The sequence below is a fragment of the Eutrema salsugineum genome, unplaced genomic scaffold, assembly GCF_000478725.1.
Source record: "Eutrema salsugineum unplaced genomic scaffold, Eutsalg1_0 scaffold_11, whole genome shotgun sequence".
Taxonomy (NCBI): domain Eukaryota; kingdom Viridiplantae; phylum Streptophyta; class Magnoliopsida; order Brassicales; family Brassicaceae; genus Eutrema; species Eutrema salsugineum.
Genome location: NW_006256901.1, coordinates 11,510,002 through 11,519,617, shown reverse-complemented (window position 1 = coordinate 11,519,617; position 9,616 = coordinate 11,510,002). Strand labels below are relative to the sequence as shown.

General features: G+C 42.4%; 1 non-coding gene across 1 annotated transcript; it reads right to left on the bottom strand.

Annotated features, from left to right (window-relative positions):
- Window positions 1–8,991: 8,991 nt before the first annotated feature.
- LOC112090184 lies at window positions 8,992–9,098 on the bottom strand. Its single transcript, XR_002901532.1, has one exon. It is a non-coding gene; the product is annotated as a small nucleolar RNA R71 (small nucleolar RNA).
- Between the last annotated feature and the right edge of the window lie 518 nt (window positions 9,099–9,616).

Below are 9,616 nucleotides of genomic sequence, written 5' to 3'. Positions count from 1 at the left end.
TTTTAGGGAGAGAGAGAGCTGTTTCTTGAACCCTTGTTCTTTCTTTTCAACTTCGATTTCTATTCTACCTTTTAATACTATGTTTTTGATTTCGTTTATTATGTCTGAGTAGTTTTATTGTTGGGTCTAAGGGATTTTCGATGGGGATATATATGTTCGGTAAGGATTCCATTGGCTTTTGAGCCGAATCTTAGAACTTTTTCTTCTAAATTAGATTTTACTGTATGAGAGTAGTGTCATGAACTACAATCTGATCCAGATGCTTGGTGACACGAAAGTGTTCATCCGGTGTCAGATCTAGTTTGGGAGAGCAAAACAAACATAGGAGTGGAAACCTACCTATGGGCGATTTGTGAATGCTGACGAGTCTTAAACATAATGCACCTCTTCTTTTCCAGGGCCAGAGTGGAAACCTACTCGTCAGGGTTGAGAGAGATAGTTGTCTATGATCACGACAGTGGCGTATTCATACGTCCATGACTCTAGTTCAAAAAGTTTAAGCTAAGATCTTATCAAATCTACTCTCTAGCAATGTTTTGAATCGTTCATACCCCTGAGAAAACTTCCCTGAACCCCATCACCTCTTTTCTTATAGATTTACACCAATTTTCATTCAAGCTTTAGTCTAGTATCTTTACTCTTTCAATCGATTTTCATTTAAGCAATTAGGTTAACCGTTTTTCTCGTTTTTACCCGTTTTCGTTAAGTTTAGTTATTAGGTCATTTTAATTCCCGTATTTTCTCTTTAGGATTCGGTTTTTACGTTTTAAACACACCACCAAAACCCTCTCAAAACTCGCCTGGTTCTAGACTTCCTTACTTTATATTTCTTTCGAAGGCTTTTGCAGGAAAGATCCACATTCCATGTGGATTCGATCCCTAAGTACTACAATCGATGAGCTGTGCACTTGCGGATATTGATTTCATTTAGGGTAAAACTTGACACCCTCACACACGACATCACATCAGTCTGCATCACTCCCAGTGGATGCTCTAATCTGAGAAGAACTGGCTCTGGATGAAGATGGTGCAAGCTGAAGTCTCCTGCTGTTTGCAGCTACCTCTCTCTCTTGGCTTTTGCAGCCAGGAATTGCTTCATGGTCAGAGGTACGTGATATGTTCATAATTTGCATCATTTAGGTTGTACATTTAATTCTAAATCATGTATTATTTCTGGCATTTTACAACTGGATGTTTTAGGACTTAGGAGTTTGCATTAGGTCCAAGTGAGTCTTGCATGTTTTGGAGTGTTTACAGGTGATTTGGAAGTAGTTTGGACCTGAAAAAATGAAGCCAAGAGAAGAAATGGTGACTGGAGCTTTAAAAATGGTGAAAACAGCCTTTTGGAGGTTCTCGGTGATAGCCTGTACCGCAGGAAGCTTTTTCTCCGCGATTTTCATGTACCGCGGGTGGATTTCTCGGCCAAAAACACGTATTGGCGGTTAAGTTTATCGGCCAAATTTCCCGGGTGCAGAAAAATCTCTGAAATCGCGTTACCGGAATGTCTTGCTGGCCGATTCAGTCTCCGGGGTCTTCATCAAAGATCAAGATAATTGAGTCTAGATCTCAAAACAGTTAGATAGATGAGCTTGGAGAAGCGACCTGAGAGATACGGCCACCGGAAAGCAGACCTCTCTCGAGTCCATTCCGGAGCAATCCGATACGTCTGGAAAGATCGCCTGTCCAGGGAGTTTTAACATCCGATTCAGATTACAGGATCTTCAGAAAAGTTGGAGATAAGCAGGTCACGGATTGATAACAGGTGGAATCATTGGATTTGGACTCGTGAGCGGAGAGTTAAGCTCACCGGAAGACACACCTGTCTCGCGACAGTTTCAAGACCGATCCGATGAGTCACAAAGATTGCGTGGGAAGATATCTTTCCAGTCTGATTAAGTTGCCGGGGCCTTCATCAAGATTCAAGGTCTTTGAGTGATATTTTCAGAACGTCTAAGATCATCCAGTTTGGAGCTGTTTGCTGAAAGATACCGTCTCCGGAGTGAACACTGGTCCAAGAGCTTCTTTTTGATCGTTTCAATGCGCTGCAGAGATGAGCCGTCCAGGAAACATTTCACTTCCCAAGCTCTGAAGGTTTTTTCATCAAAGTTCGAGATATTTGAGTGCTATTTTCACTGAAGTTGGAATTATGCCTTTTGGATCCATATCCTAGAAGTTACGCTCTCTTTAATGCAAAGTGGTCCGAGTGCGACTTAGGCATGTGATAACACCGTATTTTGACCACTTTTATGGATCGTTTTGAAATATTTTTTCTATGTTTTTAATTGCTTTTAAGTAATTTTATTACGTTTTTCTAGTATTTGTAGTTTCAAGACTCTTTTCAGGTAACTTAGGGAAAAGCTTAACAAAATGGATAGAAAACCAGATTTCAGCTCAGAGTCAAACCGTCAGAAGTTCACCCCTGATTGAAGGCCTTCTCACTGTATGATCCAGCTCAAATTTGGAGACCTTAAAGATGGAAGTATCAGCTTTCCAGTGCACTTTACAGCTTGGCAATCCAACGGTTCAATCAAAAGATACGCGAAGAGCAAGATGTCCCGTAAACCAGTTGGCCAGCACTTCCACCCGCGGCCAACAAGCATTTTCCCGCGGTCAGGAGTATCCCGACCGCGGAAAATCACTCATCCACCGCGGTCACACTTGTCCCGACTGCGGTCTTCAACCTCCGAGCCCAAAAAGCCCATTTCTGAAGCCCACATTTGGAGAAACCCTAAGTGACGTCCAGAGAGGTCTTGAACACTATAAATATATGTCTTAGGAGCCCTAGAAATCGTGTAACCTATCACCACCGAATTATTTACTTCATACTTTCATTGTTTTTGCTTTAGCTTTTAGGGAGAGAGAGATTTGTTCTCTTGAACCCTTGTTCTTTCTTTATCAATTTCGATTTCTATTCTACTTCTTAATATTATGTCTTTAATTTCGTTCATTATGTCTGAGTAGTTTTATTGTTGGGATTAAAGGATTTTCGATGGGGATTTATATGTTCGGTGAGGATTCCATTGGCTATTGAGCTGAATCTTGGAAATTTTTCTTCTGAATTCGTTTTTACTGCATGAGAGTATCGTCATGAACTACAATCTGATCCAGATGCTTGGTGACACGAAAGTGTTCATCAGGTATCAAATCAGATCTAGTTTGGGAGAGCAAAACAAACATAAGAGTGGAAACCTACCTATGGGCGATTTGTGAATTAGGACGAGTCTTAAACATAATGCATCTCTTCTCTTCCAGGGCCAGAGTGGAAACCTACTGGTCAGGGTTGAGAGAGATAGTTGTCTATGATCACGACAGTGGCGTATTCATACGTCCGTGACTCCAGTTCGAAAAGTTTAAGCTAAGATCTTACAAAATTTACTCTCTAGCAATGTTTTGAATCGTTCGTACCCCTGAGAAAACTTCCCTGAACCCCAACGCCTTTTCTCCATTGTTTTACACCGATTTTCTTTAAGCTTTAGTTCAATATTGTATTTCCTTTTTAGTTCATTTTCATTTAAGCATTAGAATATCCGTTTTTATCATTTTTAGTTATTTTCGTTAAATTTAGTTATTTCGCCATTTAATTTCCGTATTCTCTTTTAATATTTCGTTTTTACATTTTAAACACACTACCAAACCCCACTAAACCGTTTTTGTTCTAGACTTCCTTACTTTAACTTATTTCAAAGGCTTTTTGCAGCAAAAGAAACTCCTTCCCTGTGGATTCGATCCCTAAGTACTACAATTGATCAGCTGTGCACTTGCGGCTATTGATTTCAATTAGGGTAAAACTTGACAACCCTCGACAACACCCACAACACACACCACCATCAAGTTTTTGGCGCCGTTGCCAGGGAAGGCACGCGTTTTCTTTTCTGCAAAACCCCGAGAAAGGTTAGTAAATCAACTCTAGAACCCCCTTTTCTGCAACTTTCCATTTTCGGTTATTTTGTTTCCATTTCAGAAGATATGTATCCTATGAAACGAAATTACTACTATGAGGGAGGTTTTTACAACAATCCTCGAGCCACTCAATGCCGAGAAGCACAATACATTCGTGATCTCTCCTCAATGGATCAGAATTCAATCCGAACCACCACAAAAGAGGACATCGCAGCCACTACAAATCAATTCGCGAAGGTTTAGAGGAAAAAGGATTCTGCTGGGAGACCATAACAACTTACAATACCCACGAAGATATCCATGATCGTCTCTTTGATGAAGATATGTCGTCTGTCTCCCAAACCGAGATTGATGATATGCTCCAGGAGCTCAATGAATCTAGGGATGATGGGTATTGGGTATCTTGTGAAGTACATGGAGAATCCTCCATCAAGTTTGTTAGAAAGAGGCCATCAAATAAAATTCCTTTGGATCATCACGTCGTGGAAGCGAGCCATCAAGAAAAAGGAGAACCTCTTTCCATCCCTAGTGATGACCTCGTCTCTACCGATTCATTCAAGTGTTTTGGAGACGAAAAACAAGATCATAAGTCCCTTCCTCTTGATGAACCAAAGCCTTTTTCTCCTTCAGCTCCTCACCACCTTGAATGTAAGACAGACCACGTGGAAGATAAGACACTAATGGTGACATCAAAACCACCATTGGAGGGGCTTTCTAAGACGAAGGATTCCGAGAAGTTTGATGCCCCATTCTCAATCAAGGAAGTGAAATTTCGTGATTCTCTTTGTGAATCTAGACCTGATGTGAATCTCATACCAAAGACATTTGCAGAGAATACAGGTATTTCGATTTTTCACCCCTTGAAGATTGATATTCACTATGGAGATTTTTCTGGTGCAGCTCTACTTGGTTCCAAACCAGAATTGCCTTTTCAAGGGAAAGGTTGTCTTGTTTCTACTGGTTTCCATGCTATGGAGATGAGAAACAATGCAACAAAACCCTTGATACTTGGTATTTCGTGTCTAGCATATGTTGGAACACTCATCAACTACCTGCATCAACATATGATTTTCCTGAAGATCAACAAGAAAACCCCATACCCGGTGATTACTACAAGAAACTCTCATTGTCTGACAATAGGAGGCGTAGATGATCCAATATTTGACCCTGGAGGAACTACAAAGGATGTTGGATACGTTCTAGAAAGAAGAGCACCCGAAGAAAATGCTGGATTTACAAGTTTGACAAACAAAGGTATTTTCCTATGCACACCTTTAACCAATGCTCATATAAGAGGTGATGCAGACTTAATCGAAGCAAGAGTGGAGTTTAAATGGCTCTCAAGTCTCTTTTTCGAAGAATCTCCACAAGGAAAAAGAATTGGAGACAAGAAGCAAGAGGATTTGAACATCTTTCCTGGGATATTCGGCACCGCGGTCGCATGTGCGCTAACAGCGGCCAAACCACCTTTCGCCGCGGTCGCGCGTGCGCTACCAGCGGCCAAACCACCTTTTACCGCGGTCGTGACACTTCCACCAGTGGCCAATGCTCTTTTTACCAATTCTCCAACAGTTCAAGCCATGGCGACACCTCTCCAAGCAAACTGTCCTCACCTTGGATGCTTAACCATCTCCACCACTTCAGATCATAAAGAATCATCTGTCGTTGTATCTTGCAACATGGTTCAATGTCATGAAGTGAGAGAGACCTTATTCACCTCATCATACTGATATGTTCATAATTTGCATCATTTATGTTGCATAAATCATTCCAAATCATGTTTTATTTCATGCATTTTAGGTCCTTAGAGTTTGTTTTAGAACTTAGGAGATGCATTAGGTCCCAATGAGTCTTTGCATGTTTTGAGTGTCTATCAGGTGAATATGGAGCTGAAAAGATGAATCCAGGAGGTGGAATGGTGAGCAAAGCTTGAAAAAGTGGAAAAATTGGGTCTTGGGAGATTATCGGCCATTCTCGCTGGCCAGGAAGGTTTTACCGGCCATTTTCATGTACCGCGGGAAGCTTTACCGGCCATTTCCATGTACCACGAACGAAGTGTATCGGCCAAAATCTCCGGGTTTGAACGAGTCTCAGAAATCGCCTGTCCAGGGAGCCTTCCGGTCCGATTCAGACGGCAGGTCCTTCATAGAAGTTGGAGAGCATTGGAGCACGGTCTCATAGCAAGTGGAATTGTGGAATTCGGACGCGTGAGCAGAGAGATAGGCTCGTCGGAAGGAACCCCTGTCTCGCAGCTGTTCCGGACCGAGCAGATCAGTTCTGAAGGATGCGCAGGACGGTGCACTTCCAGGCCGATTCAGTTTCCGGGGCCTTCATGAGAATCAGAGACATTTGAGTCCTCTTTCCAGAACATCCAAGATCAGTGAATTCGGAGCTTTGAGAAGAAAGATACGGTCTCCGGAATGGACACATGTCTAGACGCCTCTCTCTGGTCGTGTAAATGCACTGCAAAGATGTGCCCTCCAGGAAGCCTTAAACTTCCCAAGCATCGAAACGTCCTTCACCAAAGTTGTAGATAAATGAGTCCTCTGTCTTCGGCAACCGGAATCACTCCATTCGGACAAGTCTCCAGGAAGTTACACTCTCCGGAATGCGAGATGGTCCAGACAGCCCAAAGCGACCAAGTTAAGCATGCCGCGATAGAATGCCATGGTCCACACTTGGCCGTGGCAAATTTTGTGCACCCTCGGCCAATGACACGATCTTCATGCCACGGTCTACACCTGACCGTGGCAAGCATACACTTGGCTGAGAAAAATCTTGCAACCTTCGGCGATTGACACGGCCTAAATGCCACGGTCTGGGGGTTTGACCGTGGCAAAATTTACATACCTTCGGCGATTGGCACGAGCTGAATGCCACGGTCTGGGACTTGACCATGGCAAATGAACAAGTGGCTGGAGACAACTTCTACACAGCTTCGGCTCTTGGCACGGTCTGAACGCCACGGTCTGGAGGCTTGACCGTGGCAAACCTATACTCGGCTGGGAAGGACTTCACATGCATGCGGGTCTTGGCACGGTCTGAATGCCACGGTCTGGAGGCTTGACCGTGGCAACCTTTACACATCTTCGGCGTTTGAGACGGTAGCTTGCCACGAGTTCCAGATGAAGCTTGATCAGACCGTGGCATCAAAATGAACCAAGAACACAAATGAAGTCTTTGACACGGTCAGGAATGCCACGGTCACACCAAGGACACACCAGACCGTGGCAAACCTTTCTTTGCCCATCAAGGCCGGGTCAGTACCCGGTTTGTTCCGGGTTGACCCGGTTCGCCCAAGCCCCCTTTATAATGTTTTTTAGACCTAATTTTGAGGGGAGACTTAATCTACTTTTGGTCTTCTTTCCCCTTTGGTGAAAACCTACTGAATACATTTTGTTTTAGAGAGTTTAAAATCGATTTGCAGTTTCTTTCTTTCTTGTTCATCATTTCTTATCATCAATCAACTTCTAATCATGATTAACAACACATCTTGCAAAGGATCTAGTGTGTTGATCATGATTAGTGAGTAGTTACCTTAATGAGGTTCTAGATGTGTAGGTTAGGGTGCTAAAGCGTTAGATTAGGAGTGCTTAGGGCTAGATTCATTGATTCATTTCTCTAAACAACTGTTCTCTATGCTAGATCCTTGATAATCACTTGATATCTAGATTCTGGGAATTTCATGCACCAAAAGTGTTTGATGAAATTCCTGAAAGAGTTGTGTTAGAGGTTTAAGCAATTTTTCATCATGGGAATGATTTGTTAAATGCTTGAATGATCATTGAGAACTGTTTATTAATGCATATTGATTCATATTTCACAAATGGGAATTTGGTTTGAAAATGGATTAGTATAGGGGTTAATACCTTCATGAGAGGATTAACCTAGATTAGAGTTCTTAATCATTTGAATCATGTCTCATCATTGTCATTAGCATTTCTAGTTTAACACCAAAGCACCCTAACCAACTATCATGTCTAGAATCTCATGCCTCCATCATATCATATTCATATCATTTGTCATTGTCATTAGTCTTTAATCCTGTTATGTTTATAGTTGTCTCTAGATTAATCAAAACCCACTCTTGTTTGCTTGAATTAAGAACTTGATCATATAGCTTAGTGTCTAACACCACATCTGGATTGATAAACCTCTTTGTGCTACATTGCCAAGGGGATTGATAGCCCTGAGACCCTAAAAAGTCTTGTCTATCAATTGGCGCCGTTGCCAAATTGTGGTTTGATTAGCATTAAGCTCTGATCTGTTCTTGAGATCAAGTGCTTACTTTCTTGTTTTTACTGATTCCTTTCAAGTTCTGTTTGTGATTTCAGGTGTATGAACACCAGGTCTAGATCAAGAAGCTGTGGTCCTCCTTTTCCTCTAAACGACAACATCAACCTTTTGGTACCAAGGAGGAGAAGAGACAGACGTGGTAGACAAATTGATCAGACTGAGATGGCAGAACAAGGAGATCACGTGGTAGATATAGAACAACCGGTTCAAGAGCAACAGGCTCAGGGTAATAGAGCTGGTAATGGAGTTGGTCAAGGGCTTCATCAGGGTAATGTTCATCAGGAACAGGTGCACCATCAACAAGCTTATGTCCACCAAGGACAAGCTCAAGCTCATCAACAAAGGCATCAGGCCAATGTTCAGCAAAGACACCAGGTGCACCACCAACCCCACCCTTTCCAACCACAGCAAAGAAGATATGAGCAACCCCAAGTCTATGTTGGAGAGAATGACAGGGCCAATGCTCATCAGTATGGAGCTGGTATTCAGGCACCACCTGTGCAAAACAACAACTTTGAAGTGAAAGCATCATTGCTGAATATGGTCCAGAACTCAAAGTTCCATGGGTTAGCAATGGAAGATCCCTTGGAACACTTGGACCAGTTTGATAAGGTGTGTGATCTGACCAAGATTAATGGAGTTTCAGAAGACAGCTTTAAGCTAAGACTATTCCCATTCAGTCTTGGTGATAAAGCTCATCAATGGGAGAAGAATCTTCCAAGAGGCTCCATTCAAACCTGGGAGCAATGCAAGCAAGCCTTCTTATCTAAGTTCTTCTCCACCTCAAGAACTGCAAAACTGAGGAACCAAATCTCTAGCTTCACTCAGCACAGCAATGAAAGTTTTGGTGAAGCATATGAGAGATTCAGGAGCTACACAAACCAATGCCCACACCATGGGTTTAGTGAGGCTTCTCTTCTCAGCACACTGTATAGAGGAGCTCTTCCCAAGATTAGAAACCAGCTGGATACTGCTTCCAATGGGAACTTTCTGGGTAAAGAGATACATGCTGCTTTAGAGCTAGTGGAGAACTTAGCATTGAGCAATGATACTTATGGTGAAGACTATGACAGATCAAATAGGTCGAAGGTTCAAGCTCAGAACAGAGGCTCACCAGAGAAGTTAAGGAGTTGAGAAGTGAATTAGACAAGCTGAAATTCACCACTCAGAAGCCAATACATTTTGTTGGAGAGTATGAGGAACCTTCTCAAATCTTTGAGAACATAAGTGAAGAAGGTCTTACCCAAGAGGAGCTCAACTACATTGGGAATCAGAGGTTCCAAAGATATCAGTATGGTAATGCCAATCCAAACCTTTCTTACAGGAACACCAATGTAGCTAACCCACAAGACCAGGTCTATCCCAATTCTCAAGCTCCAACGAACTTTGTTCCCAAGAACAACTTTCAAGGGTCATTCCA